The following is a 21,482-nucleotide window of genomic DNA, read 5'->3' as shown; positions in this document are numbered from 1 at the left end:
GGATGTTTGAACTGAATTTTTTGTTTTGTTTTGATATTTGAGCTTTTTGAATCAGTAAAATAAACTTGTGTTGTTTCTGTTTCATTTCCAAAAGGAATCTCCTATGTAGAAGATTAAACTAGAGAGAAGAAGTATGCCTTTAAAGACTATATATTTACAGTGTTGTATTATTTTCATTTTTTTTATTTTTTGTCAAGTCTGGCACACAAGTATCCAGAAAGTTAAATGCATGTATTTCAACAGACAATATACATTTCTATATATTTTGGCTGTTGCTTTGATTTTGACATGTCTTGTCTGGTAAATTGATGAATATTAATAAACAGCTGTTGAAAAAAGGACAAAATATGCAATGGCTGGAGATACAAAACGAGCAGCAGGCAAAAGGGAACTGTGGAAATCAAGATACAGCGCAACTGAACGTCCTGTCAGTGATGCAGGGAATCGTAAAAAAAGGACTACAGAAAAGCAGTCTGCAGAAGAAATTTGCTGCAGCATGAGGCATTGATGGTGTTAACTGAAGCAGAAAAATGTACAGAAAACTTACTTCAGCAGAAATGCAGATTCAAGGTTATATAGCTGGTGGAGATATTAATGATACCACAATACAGCACAAGGCCTGATATAAAAACCTTGGCCTTAATGTCACAAAAGTTGTTTTAGGAAGAGACTAATTGCAGTTAATTGGATAACATATTCCATGCATCTGCTGAGTTGCAGGCCTCCCTTTTCATTTAATCCAGTTGTGAGAAATGAAATGGTGGGCTAATGATAACTACTTTTTTATAAGTATATTTATCGTCTGGCCACGTAGGTAATTTATAATGGAAATGTTTGACACTCAAATGTGATGGATAAAGAGCTCAGAGAGGCAAAGGTATACTAAATCAGACTTCCAAATTATTAGTGGCAAAGTGTCTTCATTTTTGTGTGGTACACTACATTTCTTGTAGATATTTATCATGTTTAATTAATCTCTAAAGCACTCCAGCACAAATGAATGCATGAAAGTTTCAGGGCATCATTGCAGTAGTAAAATAATGGACCCTCCTTTTTAACACATCAGAGGGATCCAAGACTGCTGTAGTCTGGTCACCCTTTATCAATGTGTGTACCTTCTTTTCTTCTTGTAGACTAGGTATGTTTAAGAGAGGCAGATGGTCTTGGCAACTGGAAGAGTTCCAGTGGGATCCATAGAGTTCCTGGAGGCTACTGTTGTTGCCAGGGCTGAAGCTAGTTTGTTTTGTCTGTTGTCTTAATTAACTTTAAATAATCTATTTTTGTTGCTTTTCATCCTATGCATTTCCACTTTTCTGTTCTTTTGAGCATTTGCCATTGCACATAATTACAGAAATATGGTAGATTAGTATCAGTGGTTTACAGCGGTAAAAAAATGTCTAGACAGCAAAGCACTAATAGATGTGATGTTAAGGCAACTGGATCATAAATAATCCTGAAGTATGTGATTACTTTCATAATTCTTAAAGCTAGAATGTCAGATTTCATGACCCCAGAGCATGGAAATGTGACTATACAAGTCTGCTACTTTCTTCAAGGCCAAGCACCAAAATGCAATTGCTAATCTCAAGGCAGTTCACCTCTGTCACTGGAAGTCAGACTTAGTGTACTGTATAGTCTTTCATTGCTCTGATTGCTTCAAGGACATTAATGGGCAAATGATGAAAAAATGTATTTTTTATCTTGCTATGATTTATTTCACCTCTCAAAGCTGCCTGCAGCAAAAGAAGTACTCATTCCTAATGTTATTATTTTTTTATCCTTGTCTGCCCTCAATGGGGCAGACATTGTGATTCCTTTGGAAAGTTAAATCTGTCCCATAATGCACAGATTGTGAGAATAAGTAGCCCTACCATTTGTTGTCAAACTAGACTTCCATTTGCTTAGAATGTGACACCTGAAAAAAACTGCCAAGTTTGAGAGTCTGCAGCGCATATGTCATTAAGTGGTATGCGCTGAATTTTACAAATGTTGTTCCTACTGATGTACTACACATTCTCTGAAAGGAGCTTGCAAACGTATCAACAAATTACTGAAATAAATAAGAAGTTTTTCAAGGAGTAGTTTTGCAAGTTTCAGTTCCTGGCCAAATTACTCTGCCCATCTCCCCTCCTTCAGTGGTCTAGAGTCTCACATTGGCTAGATCCGACTAATTAGTAAACTTTGTATGACAATAGACTTCAAACAAATCACAGCCTGGTGTGCCACTAAAAGTATTCCCCCATCTGTCTCTTCACTTCTAAATAAAATTTATCAGGAATTATTTCTAAAATAAAAGCACACATCAATCCATAGTTTAGGCCAATCTATCCATTTCTTAAAATGTGCACAGTAAAATATTCAATTTGAATGGTATTCTGGCAGCTCGTGTGTTTATCTTTGCATAGTTATTCTGTTATAGCATAACCTGAACTATGGGGTTTAATGTCAAGCTTTACATAATAATGAAACAGTTCTTGGTTTCTTCTTAACAATGACTTCCCAAGTCTATGATGTGAACCAGTAATTTATGTTATTATTACTTTATGTAATTTGTCTTATACTTGTAGCATCTCTCTCATCCTCTCAGCAACCAACTTCTGGAGAAAGCTTCTAAATCAGATACTTTTAAAAATAGTAATGCTACTAATTTAGTAAGCTCACAAAATAAGACTATATGAATTAGCATTCATTTTCTGAAGAAAAAAAGAACTCTAAGCGCAGTGAATGTTATTATTTGTACATGCAAATCTAACACCTTTCTCAAAAAGCTTTATGGAGTGTAGTATTTCAGACCCAAAGTATAAGCCAAAATTAGAGACATTTGTGAGGTATGCTGATAAGCGATCTGACACTCATACTCATCTGTTCTCCATTGCAGCTACCCAAATCAGACAGGTATGTACACACTTCATGACACACATATTTTGAAACAGTACCAGCAGCTGTAGCAGTGATATCAAATTCCAAACAAGGCACTCAAACAATGTACTGACAAAGTGCAATGTATATATCTCAATCAAGCAATAATGGCATCGCTAGGCACTCCACTGATCACAGTTTCACTCTTAGTCTCTCTGTTTCACAATGCATAACATTCACACCACTCTTACAAAGGCACACCTCCATTCCCCACAAACATAGCCACCCACACCCACACAACATACCAGTCAACTATGAGGCTTTTTTGACCTCTCTGAAAAATACTGCTGTAATAACTTCAGCAGACGAAAACAATTGATGGATGTCAGCTAAGGAGGACTCCCATCTGTACCTGTTGGAGCTAGTCAACTGCAGTTACACAAGTGTCCTCTTCAGTAGGCAGCAATCGGGTGTAAGTACAAATTTGTTCCATAGTTCTTTCACAAACACACACACACACACACACACACACACACACACACACACACACACACACACACACACACAACAATATATGGTTAATGTGGGCAAATCTGTCTGTTCAATATCACTACCTGCTACTTAGCACTTGTCAGCACTTGTCAGTCCACAGCTGCAAATCCTGCTGTCCATTTTGCTTCGACTAACACACACACACACACACACACACACACACACACACACACACACACACACACACACACACACACACACACACACACACACACACACACACACACACACACGCAAAGATGAAACAGAATAATTTTAAAAGGTACTCCTGATTTGTGCCATTGTCCCCATTATTGTTGGCTTGGTATGGAATTCTTAAACAAAAGAAATTGAGAGGTATGAATACATGATGTTAGTATATATTATAGCAATAACCCATGCCTGGGTGTGGGTAATGCTGGATTTACCCACAGTTGGCATGGTTTAGTCACGAGGGCAAAGCCCGAGTGGCCAAACAAAGACAACCATGGGTAAATCCAGCGTTACCCACACCAAGAAGTGGGTTATTGCTATTATACAATGACATTATTTAAGAAAAAAGAAATATTTTTCTTAAATAATGGCATTGTATAATGCCTCCTTTCTGCCCTTCCGCAGCTGTCTTGTATTCTGCGGCAGTTCTGATGTACTGCGTATGCTTACGCAGTACATCAGAGCTGTGGGTAAAAGCAACAGAGAAAGCAAGATCTCCGTCACTTTTTACAAACTGTCTCACTATGTTAAAGGAGTTTAACATAGTGAGACAGCTTTAAAAAAGCAACGGAGAATCTCCGTTGCTTTTAAAGCTGTCTCACTATGTTAAACCCATTTAACATAGCGAGACAGTTTTGAAAAAAGCAATGGAGAAAGCAAGATATCTGTTGCTTTTTACAAAGTGTCTTGCTATGTTAAAGGAGTTTAACATAGCGAGACAGCTTTAAAAAAGCAATGGAGATAGGAAGCTCTCCGTTACTATTTTTAAAGCTGTCTCGCTATGTTAAACTCCTTTAACATAGTGAGACAGTGCATAAACAGCAACGGAGATCTTGCATTCTCCGTTGCTTTAAAAAAAGAGTTATACTAATGGAAAAAGTCTATAACTCTGATTTACAATGCGCACGTTTTGGAATATTAATGGGGGTTGTTGTATAATATGCTTTAATACATAGAAAAAAGTACTAGCCAGTGATAAACCACATGGATAAACCAGCAAATGTAGAACAAATCCCAAAAGTAGCCGTGCTGGAACAAGGCAAATACAGGCAACTCACAAAAGTCTCTCCAAGCTTATTCCACAAGTCTTTATTAAACAGATGTAAGTGCTTTCACAATGTAAAACATTGCTTCTTCAGACACAAATTGTAGCAACTAAACTACCATCTATATACAAAACTAAAACATATTCAGCCAGTAACAGTTCATGGAGGCACAGCCCCTCTCATTAAATACCTTGACAACAAATTAAAAACATCAAAGGGTAAATTTTAAAGAGAAATCTCACAAAACCCACAGACAATTTATGATTTCATTCATTCACTTAAATTTTCTGGACTTCAAGACAGGTTTCAATGAAACCGAGTCATTGAGGCCATGTCCACGATGTGCCCCCAACCTCAAAATCCATCGTAATTCAGTATTCTCTGTCTTATTTACCAAATCAAACAAAAAACGCCACAGGAGCAATGGCAGCGTAAATAAAACAGTGTTTAATGAATGTTCAACTAGCACAATGTTGCAGCGGACTGCTGCTATCCACAATGAAAAATAAAATAAAGGCAAACGGAACCAACTGGTGCAGTATGAAGTGCTTTTCATCTGTAATAATAAACAGGCTTCTTCAGATATTGTCACCCCGTAACATAGGATTATTTGAAATGTAAATATCTGCCAATATCGACATTTGACATTTAACCTAAGAGCAAAAGAAGTTATGGGCATTTTGAAAAAGAACTGGCATCTGTTCACAACTGATAGGGATATTATTCAAAAAGTAGGAACATCCCCAGTTATTACTTACAGGAGGGGTAAAAATTTAAAAAACATTTTAGAAGATCGACACAACAGTACACATAGGACAGTGGGTATGTCACGATGTGAGATGTGCAACTATTGTAAATATATTGACATTGGTAATAAATTTGTGATTTGAGAAAGGAATTACACACTGAAAAAAAGATTCAACTGTAATTCAAGAGGTGTAGTTTACTTAGCCCAATGTCAAATATGCCCAGCCTTCTATGTGGGCAAAATTGATAGAAGACTACGTGATAGGATATACAATCATGTATATGCAATTAGTAGATGCAAACAAGAGAATGCATTGGCAAAACATTGTATGGAACAACCAAACCACTTATTTAAGTTTAAAATTATTGAGCAAATTCACGATCAAGAAAATAACATTCAAACTATGTTGAGGGGAGGTTCAAGTTCACTATTTTTGGAAAAAATAGAACTGTTGAGGCAATTACACTTAGATGCATGTCGACCACCAAGCTTGAACGAAGTCTATTCATTAACTTGTATATTAAAATTCAGAAACTGGTTACGATAAAGTTAGAAGATAATTCCTTGTCTCATTTGGTGCGTACATCATCCCAACAGTGATGAGAAACATAGTAGTCACTATAGTTAGTTGTTATGTCATTGGGCATTTATGCAATTAGTTTACCTACTTGCATACTACTTTTTAAGTTTATCAATCTATGGTAGGCACATTTTAAGAACAGACATTTAAAACAAAACGTACCCTTGTTATCATCATTATTTAGTCATTGCACCTTAGGTTTATGATAGTGTAAAATTGTTAATTCGTACAGCAATAACATTACTTTAAAATTACTTAGAACCGGCCTATAAGTTACACTAATAGCTGTACCACAAGTCGATATTGGCAGTGTCATCTGCAATACACACACAATGTGCTACTAATAGTAATGTAGTATGACTTTTTGCTACGTTTTACATTTCCCATGCCTGTTCACCATCGCATTTTGGTTTAGATCAACAATATGTTTTTAATGTTCATAGTATTGAGTATAAAGTATTAATAACTTATGTATTTTAACTTTTTTATGATTTTCTATTTTGTATAATGTGGCTGACATGGTGTTTTGAATGACACATACTGTTTTTTATTAAGTAGGTTAAAGTTGTTATACCACTTAAGGGTTAATGACAAGAGCATACCTACCATGTGACTGTTATACTACATTTCAAATAACCCTATGTTACGGGGTGACAATATCTGAAGAAGTCTGTTTATTACAGATGAAAAGCGCTTCATACTGCACCAGTTGGTTCCGTTTGCCTTTATTTTATTTTTCATTGTGGATAGCAGCAGTCCGCTGCAACATTGTGCTAGTTGAACATTCATTAAACACTGTTTGATTTACGCTGTCGTTGCTCCTGTGGCGTTTTTTTGTTTTTTTCAACAGTCTTTTTCATTTTGGTGATTTACTTATTTACCAAATCACCCATTCTCTTAATTTCTTCCTGCACATGCAAAACCTGAAACAAGAACATATGGTCATTCCCTGTCTGCAATGTATGTTTTGCTAGAGCACTGTAGTCAAAACTCCTCTGGGTGCAGTAGAAGTGGTCCCTAATATGTTCCCTTAGCTGACAATTTGTTTTACTCACATAAAACTTAAAACATACTTGGCAATGGTCCACATAAATCACGTTCTTAGTAATACAATCAGCGGTAACTCTCAACTGCCATAGATGACCAGTCCCTAGGTGCTTAAAGTACTGGGACTCATCCACATACTCACAAAATGCACACCGTTACACTTCCTAGTACCAAATAACCTTTCTTTAGTCATCTTGGGAACATACAGATAGCACAACAATTGCTTCAACGTCTTCTTATTTCTGTAAATAAACTTGGGTCTGGACCCTACCAGCCCACTGGTCCTCTCATCCACTTGCAGGATGTTCCAGCTTTTCCTTACAATATCCTTCATTTTCCCAATGTCCTTAGTGTACGACAGAACTATAGACATATTGCTCCTCTGCCACTGTCTATTCGTCTTAAACCTCCTTTTCCCTGAAAAAATAGGGTCTGGCCCTAGTATTCCACTCCTTAAGTGTTTGTTCGTAAGCTCTATCCACTTCAGTTTTGGTATAACTCCTCCCTCTAAAATCTTTTTTCAAATGTCCTGGGTTTCATAGGACAAACGTGACAGCTTCATGGCCTGAACCTTCACAATATTGGGGAAAATGTGCTGGGGGTGCATACAGTTTCTGTGCAGAAATGCTGGACAATAACAATCCTTCCTATGCATTTTAGTCAACAAACCACCATCCTGATCTCTCAAAACCTCTACATCTAGAAACTCCAGTTTTGTACCAGAATGTTTCATAGTAAACTTCAAGAAACCGCTACTGTTATTCATTTTCTGTACCTATTCAGTCAGACTCAATTCATCCCCTTTCCATCCAAGGAAAGGATCATCAATAAAACATTGATAAAAACAAATATTGACACTCTGCACACCCAGTGTATTACGGTGCTCCCACTCGGCCATTACCAAATTAGCGTACAAGTTGGCACAACTAGTGACCATCACAATGCCTGATTTTTGCCAGTAACAAGTCCCATCAAACACTAACAAATTGTGTTCTAACATTAACTCCAAAAGTAAACATAGCAAATCCACTTGCTGCCTGCCCATCTGCCCAGTCCTTATCAGGTACGATTTAACCATATCTATACCCTCCTGATTTGGTATCGCGGTAAACAATGATACATCTAGTCTGACTAAATAATTGATTCCTACATAATTAAGATCTGATCTCTCTGGAAATGCTCAGTGTCCCTTAGAACAGTTGGATATTCACCCAACACTATCCTAAGCTGTTTATCCAAGTAAATGGACATGGGTTTGGCCAGCCATCCACTCCTAGCCATCATGGGCCTAAACTTTAGTTGGGTGGGATTTTTATGAATTTTTGTGAGTCCATGCATCTGAGGAACAAGTGGATCATCCACTTTAAAGAACTCAAACAATTCCCTGGTGATAACACCCATACATTTACATTCATCCAATGTTCTTATTATATTCCCTTTCATCCATTCAACTACTCACAGTGCTTCAATACTTAATTGCTGCAATGTAGATGGTCACTGTACTGGAGACATTATTTTGCTAATTAACTGCTTGCACTCAAAATCAAAATGAAAGTGTTCATGATGAATACATTTGTGTTATGTTTTGCATCAGTGACATGAAAAATGAAGTAGTCATTTATCTGTTGTAAAATAACCCATTTACCTCTTCCGTCTTACGTCCAACACTGGGAGTTAGAAATTGTTCTGCTAGTAATGTTCCTGCTAGAAAGTGCAGCCCTGCTGCTGTTAATCTGTCATGCCTGTTATAATAGTTTTTTTAGTTCCTTTTTAATTCCTTTTTATTGCATGTGTGTGTGTCGTTGGGGGGTTGATGCAGTTTGAGATTCAATCTGCTGATGTGGATAAATGAAGTAAAGCCAGATGATCTTATGCAGCAAATCATTACATTCAACTACATGTACCGTTTAGCTTTCATTCTTTTAGCAGCAGATTAGTATCACAAAACCAGAAAATCAAAACAGAATGGCATTTCCTGACAGTAAAAGTGTCTTACTGCTCTTCCTTTTAAATAGATTAAAGGCATGTGCATATATTAATTGCTTAATGTTGCTTTTCTATTTATTACTGCTAAACCGAGAGTAATGGCTTATCAGTATTCATTGTACAGTATGTCTTCAAATCAAAAACCATTGTTATGTTCCTGAATCTTTAAATAAATGTATGGGAACAATGGATATTGAAATAATGCATTTAATAATAACGAATTCAAGAATAATTATCAGCAATGAGCAACAGAGTAAATAACGTTCCTAAAAATGCGTTTTTTTTAATAGAGGCTGATTTATATTTACATAAAATGTTTAACTTAGTTGTGGATTATTTATGTTGTTGTACATTATCAATAAGGTACTCACTGTATATTTCAGTCTAACATAGATTATTGCTTACTGAAATCATATCAGGTATTTAATTTGATGGATTATAATCATTTCACTGTATCAGGATCAATGTAATACCTGAGATAATTTTATATATATTGAATGTGTAAGTTCAACTGTGACTGCTGATTTTGAAACCATTACCTTCCTTCTTGTGGCAGAGACCTTATCAACTCTTTCTTATTTTTCTTATGGAGTTTGGGTGTTGTGTTAACTAAGGTAGAAAAATACAGCCAGTACACAAGTAAATCCAGTGACCACAAAAATAAAAACAAACAAGTAAAATAGAAGTCACTGGAATCATGAGCAGCTGGTAATGAAGTAGTTTATTAGACTCATACAACTTTGAAGCTGCAAGTAAAAACTTTCGCCTTAAACAAGACTTCTTCAGGCATATCAAACAAAAAATACCATCTACCATTTATATAATATCAAAATGAGTCACATGATACCAGTCAGGCTCATTTGTGTATTCCTTTCAATAAAGGCTTTAAAGATACATAGCCATTCAAACCAGGTAAAATATGTGCCCCTAAACATAAAATCCAATTAAAATCTTCATTTTTATTGTAATCATTAATATTACCCCCACGTATATTATTATCAACTACTCTTAAAATTAAAAATGTAAAACTATGTCCTAATCCATTGTCTGTAATGTGTTTATATAGAGCATTTGTAACTATTTCTCTTTGAATTTCAGATAGGTGGTTACAGATACGTGCTTTTAACCTCTGGTTCATTTTATCCAAATAATATTCTTGACGTGCAACATATCTAGCCAGATAGACAACATTTCTAGCTTTGCAATTATCATATGCATTAAGCCTGAAGATCTTATCAGAAACTGGATAAGTAAAATATTTATCACATCAAATAAAACTACTTGTTAATTCACTATGAGTTCACATTCGGAAATTGTACTCTTGTTTTTAACCATTCTGATCTTCTGCCACATTCTCGAAAGTACATTCCCCTGAGATCTCATCATAATGTTACTAGGTATGCTGAAATCTGTGTCAGATGGAGTATAGGTTGCATTGGGAATGTACCCCCATATATCAACATTGGATTTGCCGAACATTCAGTTTCCCAATTTTGGTTACAGTGAGCTTTACGTGGAGAAGCTCAAGTGCATCATATTGCTTGACCCACCTTGATGTGTGATGTAAGTAGTGATACCTCCACCATTTTCCCCTTTCTGTGCAGTAGCTGGTCTAAATGTGTGAAAGGCATTATAGCCCTGCTCTGCTGGTGTGCTCTCTGTGGCTTTGAACCATGTCTCAGTAGTTACACAGACATCTATATTCTCCAGAGTGAGGAGAGCTTACAGGCAGCAGAAGGGCAGTATCTTCCTTTTGTTTTGTGGCATCAGCCCTGGGGAAGGTAGAATGTTGCTTACTGCTAGGCTAATACCTGCCTGGGACAAATAGTTGGAGAGCTCCATCGTGTCTCTTTTCATATAGTTTGATTTGAATGCATGTATGATTTGATGGACCCTGGCCCCTGACAGGCAACTGACCATATCCATCTGCTTGCTCATAGTGGTGAGTGGGACATTAGTGTCTCACAATGGAGTCTCCTATGACCAAAACGTTGAATTGTGAGGTTGTTTGCCTTGTGGGCTTAGACATCAAGACACTGTGAGATGTGGCTGAATGCATCATGATGGTCTTATGTTTTCGAGTTTGCTAAACATACTTATTGTAATCTCTGCTTTACAGAGACCTTTGATATTTAGGTAGTGACATTTTAAGAGCATCTAGAATGTTATCCACTTTCTGCTGAGGCCCGGGGAGAAAAGCTTCTCTCAAAAAAACAGAAAATACATATACAAAGGTGAAAATTGACATCACATTACAATATACTGTAAATACATAAATACAACAGTTAATGCACATATGACATGTACACATGTTGTATTTGTCTTGTTTTAATGATGTGCTGACATAAGTGCGATAATTCATTATTCACTCGTAAAGCAAATGTCAGTGTGGAAAAGTTCAAATAGTAGATAAAGAGGAGTAGAGGGAAGAGTGAGAGAAAGTATTTGTTAGAAGTAATAATTAGGGTAGATATGGGGGGCAGGAGAAATAATGAATAAAAGCAAAATTAAGGAAAAGTGAAACAAAATGAAACCAGGGAAAATGAGAAATAGGATGGACAGCAACATTTGCAGCTGTGGACTGACAAGTGATACAAGGTGATGGGGAGCAGGTGTCATAAAACTGGGTTTGGGGACAAGTCCAGTGACATTGAACAAACAGATTTGTCCACATTAACCATGTATCATTTGTGTGTGTGTGTGTGTGTGTGTGTGTGTGTGTGTGTGTGTGTGTGTGTGTGTACAAAGAACTATGAAGTAAATCTGCACTGGCACCTGCTCGCTGCCCTGCTGAGGGGGACACTTGTGTAAGTGCAGTGGACTGGTTTCAATAGGAAGTGATGGGAGTCCTGAACTGACATCCATCAATCAATTTCATTTGCTAAAGCCATTACAGCAGTGTTTTGCAGAGAGGTGGGAAATGCCTCAGAGCTGAATGGTATGTTGTTTGGGTGTGGGTGGCTGTGTCTGTGGGGAGTGGAGGTGTGCCTTTAAGTGTGGTGTGAATGTTATGCATTATGAAATGGAGAGATTGAGTAAAATTGTGCTCAGTGTAGTCCCTATCGATTTCATCATTGCCTGTCTAAGACATATGCATTTCCCAGTGTTTGTCAGTACTGGTACTGTTTCAATTCAAGCATCTGATTTGGAAATTTTGTTCAGGAGTCTGTTGCTGAGAAGATGAGAGGCATATTACAAGTATACAACTAAGACAAATTACATAAAGCAGTAGTAACAGAAAGTACTGGGTCATGTCAGAGACTTCGGAGGTCATTAAGAAGAAACCAAGAATTGTTGTAAAGCTTGGCATTAAATACCATAAGTTCAGGTTATGCTTTAACAGAATAACTATGCAAAGATAACCACGTGAGCAGCCAGAATGCAATTCAAATCAAATATTTTACTGTGCACTTTTTAGGAAATGGATAGATTAGCCTAAACTCTAGTTTGATGTTTGTTTTTTTTTGTTAGAAATAATTTCTGGGAAATGCTACTCAGAAGTGAAGAGACAGATGAGGGAACGCTTTTAGTGGTGCACCATGCTGTGATTTGTTTGATGTCTATTGTCATGCAAAGTTGACTAATTAGTTGAATCTAACCAATATGAGACACTAGGCCACTGAAGGAGGGGAGATGGGAGGAGTAACTTGGCCAGGAACTGAAACTTGCAAAACTGCTCCTTGTAAAAAGTCTTATTTATTTTAGTAATTTGTTGACAGATTTGCAAGTGTCTTTCAGAGAATGTGTAGTACATAAGTAGGAACAACATTTGTAAAACTCGATGCAGACTAGTCAATGGCACATGAGCTGCAGACTCTCAAACTCGGCAGTTTTTTTTAAGGTGTTCCATTCTACATGAATGGAAGTCGAGTCTGACAACAAATGGTAGGGCTGTTTGTTCTCACAACCTGTGCATTATGGGACAGATTTAGCTTTCTAAAGGAATCAAGATGTCTGCTCCATGAGGGCAAACAAGGATAAAAAAATAAAATAAAATTAGGAATGAGTACTTGTTTTGCTGCAAGCAGCTTTGGGAGGTGTAGTAAATCATGGCAAGATAAATAAATAAATAAATAAATAGAAATAAATAAATAAATAAAACATGTTTTTTCATCATTTGCCTATAGTGGTCCTTTAAGTGTTTTGGGTGCAAGTTGCTCATAGCCCATATTAAAATCCAAGAGGTAAGAGTTCAGGATGCATAACTGAATAATTTGTGAATTAATTAAGCAATAACCAATGATGTCAGTGTGGTATATTGAAGACTTACCCATGGCTGATGTGGTTTAATCACGAGGGAGAAGCCCAAGTGATTAAATAAAGCCAGCCGTGGGTAAATCTTCAATGTACTACACCACAGAGTAGGTTATTGCTATTATACAATGACATTATTTAAGAAAAAAAAAAACATACTTTTCTTAAATAATGTCATTGTATAATGCCTTTGTGGTGCCCTTCCTTGTTTTTCCTGTATCCTGGGGCTTTGTCTGATGTACTGCACATGTGTATGGGACTTGTGTTCCCACGCTTACGCAGTACATCAGTGCTGTGCAAAAGATCTCCTTTGACTTTTTTTTTTTTTTTTTTTTTTTAATTCAGAAGAAAAAAAAAGAAACTGGGAGACTTTTAACATATGGGAGAGTCGGGACAGGCAAAATAAAAGGATAATCAGTTAAGTTTCTTTCGTTTTGCAGAAGGTACCTGATTATCCCCTTATTTTTCTCTGCACCATCTCTCTCGTTTATTTGACGTCTTCCATTTTCTTATTTGATTAAAAAAAAAAGAAAAAGAAAAGAAAAGTAAAAAAATTATGAGATGTACTAATGGAAAAAAAGTCCAGGCAACCGGACCTTTTTCTGTTGGTATATTCTCGGATTTACAATGAGCACACTGGTTGGGCTGACCAATCAGCATGCTCATTTCTGAATATTAATAGCCAGACATTGTATACTTTAAGGTTACACATTGGTGGACATTTGATTATATGCACTGAGCTGTAGAATTTAGAATGTTTTAAAATAAAGATTCTAATTTTATCCGAAATTTTAGTTTGTTCAACCACCTGTGGCCAGTTACGTAGCTACATTTATTTATTTATTTCACAGTTATTGACTGGGATTGTTCGACTGAGCTGCTCCCCTTTTTCAGCGGAGGCCCAGGCAGAAAATCTCCAAAAAAATAAATAAATAAAATAAAAGCCATACATAATAGATTCACAACATTAAGAATAGTGTAATCAAGCACAGTAGTTTCACACATTTAACATATATAGCTAATACCTGGGCAACAAGTGAGAATGTCCAGTAATTTACACTTTGATGTTACACACTTATAGATTTATTTTATTAGTTTTACAGTTGATACACAGTTGATACACACTATTTGTTTTACAGTTGATACACAGAGCAATAAATGTAGAACTGTAATACTATTTACAAAAATACTGTCTTAAAACAACTAACTTTTTTGGTTGTACTGAATGTGCACAGAGCATGAAATGAAGAAGCTGATCCATTTCTTCAATTAATCTGTATGTGTACACTATAGAAAACAGTCAGTAGGTTTATAGTCAGAAGGTCAGGGCAGGAGTGTAAGGGTATAGGCAGTAACAGGAGAATGTAGTCGTGATAAGCGAAGTTCAGAGAATGTTGGCCAAGAGAGCAGAGGGAGGAGTGAGGGTGTTAAAAGTGGTGAGGATTGAGAAGCAGGTATTAGTGAGGCGTAGAGGGAAGGACACGTAGGAGAAATGGTTGTTTAAATGGCAGACTTGTCTTAAACATTAAATAAAGCTTGTGATTGTCAGACTTTAGAAGGTATTTTTAATTACATTAATGTGTGATGCTTACTGAGGGTAATACTGATTTTCTGCCATCTCTTAAATGTGGCTGTTTGTGGTCCACCTTGCCAGAGCACAGTGCCAATCATTTTGGAAAGTCGCATATATTACAGAAGTAAAAGCTACTGATGAGGAACTGTTTTATTAATTTTTAGGTATATGGCAAATTGCACATGAATACCCTATTGAAATACAAACTTTCTCCAACAGGATATTATTGTAGAGCTAAAGCTTGGTAAAAAAACAAGTCCATTGCTTCATGGCAATGTATAGAGTTCCCATTAAGGTGGACTGAAAGAAAATAAATGGATGCCTTTTTATAGTCACTAAATACAGCTTTGCTGTTTATCAAGGATGAGTAGCTGAACACATATCCCTCAACTTCTTTGATCAAGAATTCTGGATAAGGGTCAAATATTAGAAAAAATACCTAGATTCAGGGGCAGATTTTAAATGTAATCGTTATCAACGTGCATTTTTTGCACCATACAAAATTTTAAACTATAATGTCTAACTTCATTGACAGTAATCTTCACCATTTTAGCAGGAAATATAAACATTTTCAAGGAACAGGGAAAAAAAAAATTAGGCACAGTTGAGAGAAATGGAGGTGGGGATTCCACTAGGTTCAAGTAAATATTAGGCTAGCTGCCCTTCTTTTGGACCATTTTAACCCTAGCCCATTTCATTTTATTGTGCTTGAATAAACCTATCCCATTTGTTTAGAGATTGGCCTTAACCATCTCATGGTAAATAATTATATATTGTCCCCTAATGAGAATAACTGTGATCATACCATAGAAAATTTGAAGGGAACCACGCATGGAATAAAGCATTTAATGGCTAGCATTGAATGATTTTTTTTTTCATTCATTTGATCCTAATGAGACATTTGATGTTTACTCCTAGGAAGCTGTAACGGGATTATCAGGAAATAATGGACATTAAACACAAACCAAAATCCAGAAAAAGGACAAACCAGGAAAAACAAAAAAGTAATGGACCTTCCTAGGGATTGTGAGGCTCTCCTGTTGTAGCATTTGAACACAGAAGGTGCGTGGGTGGTTTGTTGTTTCCCTTATAATGTCTACCCAGTCAGTTATTATTGCTTGCTTGAATAATATAACAAAGTAAAAAGTTTGTTGTTTTGAAAGGCAATACTGTTTGTTTGTTTGTCTGAGGACATAATGTATGGAACTGGATTATAGCAATAACATATGTAAGTTAATTACAGTTTAAATTAAAACTGAGAAGAAATTAAGCAAAGTTAAAAAGGGAATGTACTAGCCATTGTGTTTGAGAGTGAACAAAAACAGGTAAAGATGTTTTTTGTCAGTTTAACAGAAGACATATTAGTCATGGGTGATTCCATCGGGTCTATCTTAAATAAACAAACGCTTAAAATGTTGAGTACAAAATACTCAAACACTTTTAAGCGAATGTTTATTTAACCAAGAGCCCAGAATGTTGCAAAACACAATACCAAAATGTTATGTTTGGCCACCTACCCCTCCAAAGTTCTACACAACACGTAACTAACTAACAGCACCTTCCAATACATCGTAAAAAAAAAAAAAATAATCAGAACAACATACCATAACGTTGCAAGCAAGGGGGCAAGCCCACCTGCACCCCATACCCAGCCTACTTATATATACCAACTCTGAGGCCGCACTTCAGTGCAGAAAATGGAAATTCTCCCTTTCTGCACTGTACGGCACTGTTAGCAGTAGCTGACATGACATAATACATCACATTTGTCAGTGCTGGCCAACCAAAATAATTCGGAGCTCCGTTTTCCGACATTCTGGGCTATCGATTAAATAAACGTTCACTTAAAAGTGTTTGAGTATATTGTACTCGACATTTTAAGCATTCATTTATTTAACATAGACACATTCCATCATGAGACACACAGTAGTCCCTCTCACCAGGCTGGATAAGGGAAAGGTCCTGGTCATCTGTCTGTCAGGTGTCAGGATCCACCATATCAGACATGCACTCAAGTCTCTCAACAACAGGTGCTGTTATGACTCCGTCATAGTCCACATTGGTCTGAACGACTTGAGACATACCTCTCTGGACTATATGAAGGGAGACATGACTGAGCCCTCTGATTATGTGTTTCAGGCAGGTATGTCCCTAGCCTTAAGCAGCATTTTACTTTCATGTGGGATGATGTCGCACTACAAACAGAAAATGATTGACTTTAATAATTGGCTTAGTTTCTGGTGTTATTCTGAGGGGATCCAGTATCTGTCTGGGATGACATGATTGACAGACCTGCTTTGCCAGACATGGTCTTCATCTGTCCCCCCTGGTATTTCAGCTGCTGGCTGAGGCCCTTACCAAACCCATAGTGCCTTGTTTAGGCAGTGTCTCAAGGACAAACTTCCTGTTCTAAAATCTCTATCTAAATATACACTGAAGGTTATGTTTTTTTTATTTATTTATTTTATTTATCATTTGTTGACCGGGAAAGTCCGACTAGGTTCCACAGAGCCTGTTTTCAGCGGAGGCCCGGGGAGAAATGCTCCAGATGCATGTCTTTGGAATGTGGGAGGAAACCGGAGTACCCGGAGAAAACCCATGCGAACACAGGGAGAACATGCAAACTCCACACAGAAGGCACCCCAGCCGAGAATCGAACCGGAGAACCTCTTGTGACAATGTTAACCACTGCACCACTGTGCCGCCCGTTGCTAAACACTAGAAGTCTTAACATGAAACTGAACTCACTGGAAACAGTCCTCACCTTGTAAAATGCAGACATTTTTGCAGTCATGGAGATCTGGTTCAAGCCTGTATAGAGAACCCCAGCCATACTAGGTTACACCTCTTTCCACCTGTTCAGATCACTAACTGAAGACATGAAAACTAAAGGAGGCAGTGTATCAATATTCATGAACGATAAATACACCTCCAGATTGGTTAAACAATATGTTTTCCTGAAGTTACTTCAGGTGCAATTAACTGTTGGTAAGACACCTTTTCAAGTCATTGCCAGCTGCAGGACCCCCTCCATGAGTCAGGACACCAACTCTGCCTATTTGGATCTACTTGAATCTATCAAGATACATCTGAACACCATGGTTTTGGGTGACTTTAACTACCCTTCCATTAAGTGGGCAAATTACTCGTACTCAGACTCACTTGCCAAAAGGTTCCTCAGCTTTGTTTACCTCCAGTGCTGTGGACCAGTTGGTTGACACCCCCAGAAGGGGTACCAACATCCCAGATCTGGTGCTTACCAGTATGGGAGACCACTGTAGCAACCCCACTGTGAGGTCTTCCCTGGTGAGATCTGACCACAAATTAGTGTCATTCAAAGTAACTGTCACACCTGACACCCCCAGCAACAAATAAACTAAAAAACTTCTCCAAAGCAGATTATAACCTCTTACAAGATGGTATAAATAGCTTCACTGCACCTCCCCCCTCAGATGGAACTGGCAACTATGCCAAGTTCTACACCAATGCTTTATACAAACACCTGTATAATTGCATTGACTTGGCCGTACCTGGTAAGACCAAAACAAGTTCCTCAAGGAAGAGCAAACCTGCCTGGTGGACAACTGGCATTAACAGGCTTTACAATATGAGGCATAAATTGCTGTGTGAGAGTAAGAGGTAGTGAGTCCTAATCTGAAAACACCACCTTCTCAGCTTAAACAAGCAAATAAAACTTCTTGTGACATCCTGCAATTCAAACTATGAATCCAAATTAACTTCCTCAACTAAGGACAAGCACAAGGCATTCTTTAGTTACATCTGTAACCTAAAAGGAAAGGCCCGTATTTGTGCTGAACTGGTAGTTAATAATACCACATATACTGAGCCTGTGGACATAGCTAACCTGTTGTCTGACAGGTTCTGTGAAAACATCTCTCCACTGTCCCCACCACCCGTATCCCATGACATCCCTACCACCTGTCCCTTACCTTGCATCTCCAAAGAGCAGGTCGTAAATGCCCTTTCTAAGGCCAAAAACACAGCATCTATGGGACCTGATAGCATCCCAGGCTGGGTCCTTCATGGGCTCCAGCAAGAAGCAGCAAAACCTTTGGGTACTCTTTTCAGTCATAATCTAAGCACCGGCTTTGTGCCAGCAGAATGGAAAATAGCCGCTGTTATTCCCGTGCAAAAAGGAGGTGGTTCCACTGACCCTGGGAACTGTAGACCTATTAGCCTGACTACCATTATTTGCAAGGCCATGAAGTGAATCATCATGGACCTTATCAACAAATATGTAGGTAATCTCCAAACACTTGACCCTAATCAGTTCGGATTTGTCAAAGGGAGATCATGACTGTTAAACCTGATGGACTTATTTGAGACAGTCACCAAGGCCCTGGATGAGGGGAAATCTGTGCATACAGCCTACCATTCTTACCCAAGTCTTTTGACACTATCCCCAACTCGGGCATCATTGACAAATTCACTAAGCTAGGTATCAACCTTTATATTGTTAGATGAGTCACTAACTGATAGAACACATATAGTCAAAATAGGGGAATACACCTCCAATAGCAGACCTAATACCAGTGGTGTTCCGCAGGGATCAGTCCTGGGACCTCTACTGTTTGAAATCTATTTCTCCAAAGTACAAGCAAAAACTAAAGGTCTGTGGCTGACAAAGTTTGCTGATGACTGAAAACTGGGAGTGGTCATAGAATCTCTAAATGATGTCAACATCCTACATGAGGGTCTTACACAAACAAATGATTGGTGCCAAAGTCATGGCCTTAAACTCAATGGAAACAAAATGTATTATCATCCCTTTTGGTGACAGCGATGTTCCTCCTAACTACCACATCAATAGCAACACCTTAAGTACTCACTCAGTGGTGAGAGACCTGGGCTGACAGGTTGATAGCAACCTTATCTTTGATTCTCATGTCTCCACTGTGTTAAGAAGGGCATTCTATATTGTTCATCTCATAAGTAAGGGCATTGCTTCCAGAAAAAAAGAAGTTGTAACCTTCCTGTACTCTTCCTTCATCAGGCCAGTGATTGAGTACAATGCCTCTTTGGGATGTACATTTCTAAGCACCTGCAGCAATTGGAGGGAAAGGTTCCTCACAAGGAAAATTCAAAGTCTTCACCTGTCCTAAGTGGATCATTTGAAATCACTGTCACTTTATTCTGTTTCATACAGACTGCTCAGAGGCTGTCTCTCTGACTTGCATATAAGGCGATCTCTGACCCTGCTTTATTGGAAATGCTGCATATCCGCAAGCCAAATGTCACACTGGTTACTCACTCTAAAGACCTTAAGCTGGTATGTGACATTAATTGAAAGAGCTGGAGGGACTGAGTTGTCTCCTAGAGGTTACCACACCTTTCTAGCTTTCTTTTTTTTTTGGTTTATGCAGTGTATTTTTGTTTATATACCTAAACTTCTCAGTGACTGTGATGCTCTTAACAGAGTGCACAGTGGATCTATGGCATGGTTGCCAGATGTTCCGATTTGAGTGGGACAGTCCCAAGTTCAACAGACAAATCCTGAGTCCTGCACTGTGCTCTGAAAATCCCAATTGAACAGAAAAGCCTCTAACTCCAAGTGTTTCAGTTGTGTGTGTATAGGCAACTATAGACAGAAGGGGTCATGTAAACAACACAAAGGATAACAATTCTTAATGTGTTACTGTACAGGTGGTGTTACAGCAGTCTTGTTTTATCAGCCCTGCCATTCTCATAATCTGATGGACTGTCAAAACTCAAGACAGTTAAAACTGCGTGAGTGGTCTGTAAATGACAACAGTGGGGCCTAAAAGGAAAAGGCATTTTTCCATAGATTTTTGCCTTTCTAATTGAACTCACGGGGTAACTCAGCTGCTTTCTTTCATAGCTCTGTCCAGCAACCTGTCATAGTGTGTGTGTATTTCACCCTCAGAACATGGACTCTACTGTCAACATTAATAAAGCCATCAGCTAACAGTGCCTGTGGTCTCTGTACTAAACTCATTCACAACAAACTATAAGTCACCACAGTGTCTCATTGGCTGCCTAAACACTTATACTGGGCTTTAACCTTTCTCTCTCCGTTTCAGTTTTCAACTGTGCATCATAGGTTCATAGGTAGGTACTGGGCTATCTGCCCAAAGACATATATTAGCCCAGCCACGTTGTGCGGTATTCACTGCCCCTTTGGTAAGTTCCCTAGGCCCTTGATCTAGCAGCTAGTACCCTTGGCCCTATCTAGTAGAGCTGTTGGTATGATCCCTGGTGTGAACTTTCTGTTACCCATCCACTCGTCAAGGTTCCTCTTGAAGAGTGATAGTGAGGGGCTCTGTCTTATGTAGATCGGGACCTTGTTCCATAGCAAGGGGAGTCTTTGCGAAGGGCATCTATCCCTCCAGCATGTTCTATTCATTGTTGTGCTGAGGTTTATATCCCTAGAGCATGTAGCTCGAGTAGATTTGGTTTTGCTAAGATGGAGCATGTTCAACAGTTCTGGGTTGGACATGGCTCTGTATGTTAGACAGAGATTGCCTCTGAGAAGGCGGTATGCAACAGAGAAAAGCCTTAGTTTTTTTCAATTGTGCTGCATAGGGCAACTGTTTGAGGCCAGTAATCCTCTTAGTGAGGTACCTCTGTGGTCTCTCCAGCTGCTGGAGATGCCTAGCCAGGTAC

The 21,482-nt window shown here is 38.0% G+C and overlaps 1 protein-coding gene across 5 annotated transcripts in view; it reads left to right on the top strand.

Annotated features, from left to right (window-relative positions):
• The window catches only part of B3GALT1 (beta-1,3-galactosyltransferase 1), a 2,392,726-nt gene that overhangs the window by 544,613 nt on the left and 1,826,631 nt on the right, over nt 1–21,482 (top strand). The window contains exon 1 of one of the 5 annotated variants that reach the window (XM_044075597.1): nt 15,760–15,899. The exons of the other annotated variants lie outside the window; for them this stretch is intronic. The gene's annotated coding sequence lies outside the window, so the exon portion shown is untranslated. Of the gene's footprint in view, nt 1–15,759; nt 15,900–21,482 lie in introns of those variants that run through there. 5 annotated transcript variants of the gene reach the window in all.

This window comes from Protopterus annectens, chromosome 6.part1 (assembly GCF_019279795.1).
Source record: "Protopterus annectens isolate FY-2018-M chromosome 6.part1, PAN1.0, whole genome shotgun sequence".
Taxonomy (NCBI): Eukaryota; Metazoa; Chordata; order Ceratodontiformes; family Protopteridae; genus Protopterus; species Protopterus annectens.
The sequence above is the reverse complement of the archived record's forward strand: the minus strand, read 5'-3'. Positions and strand labels throughout refer to the sequence as shown.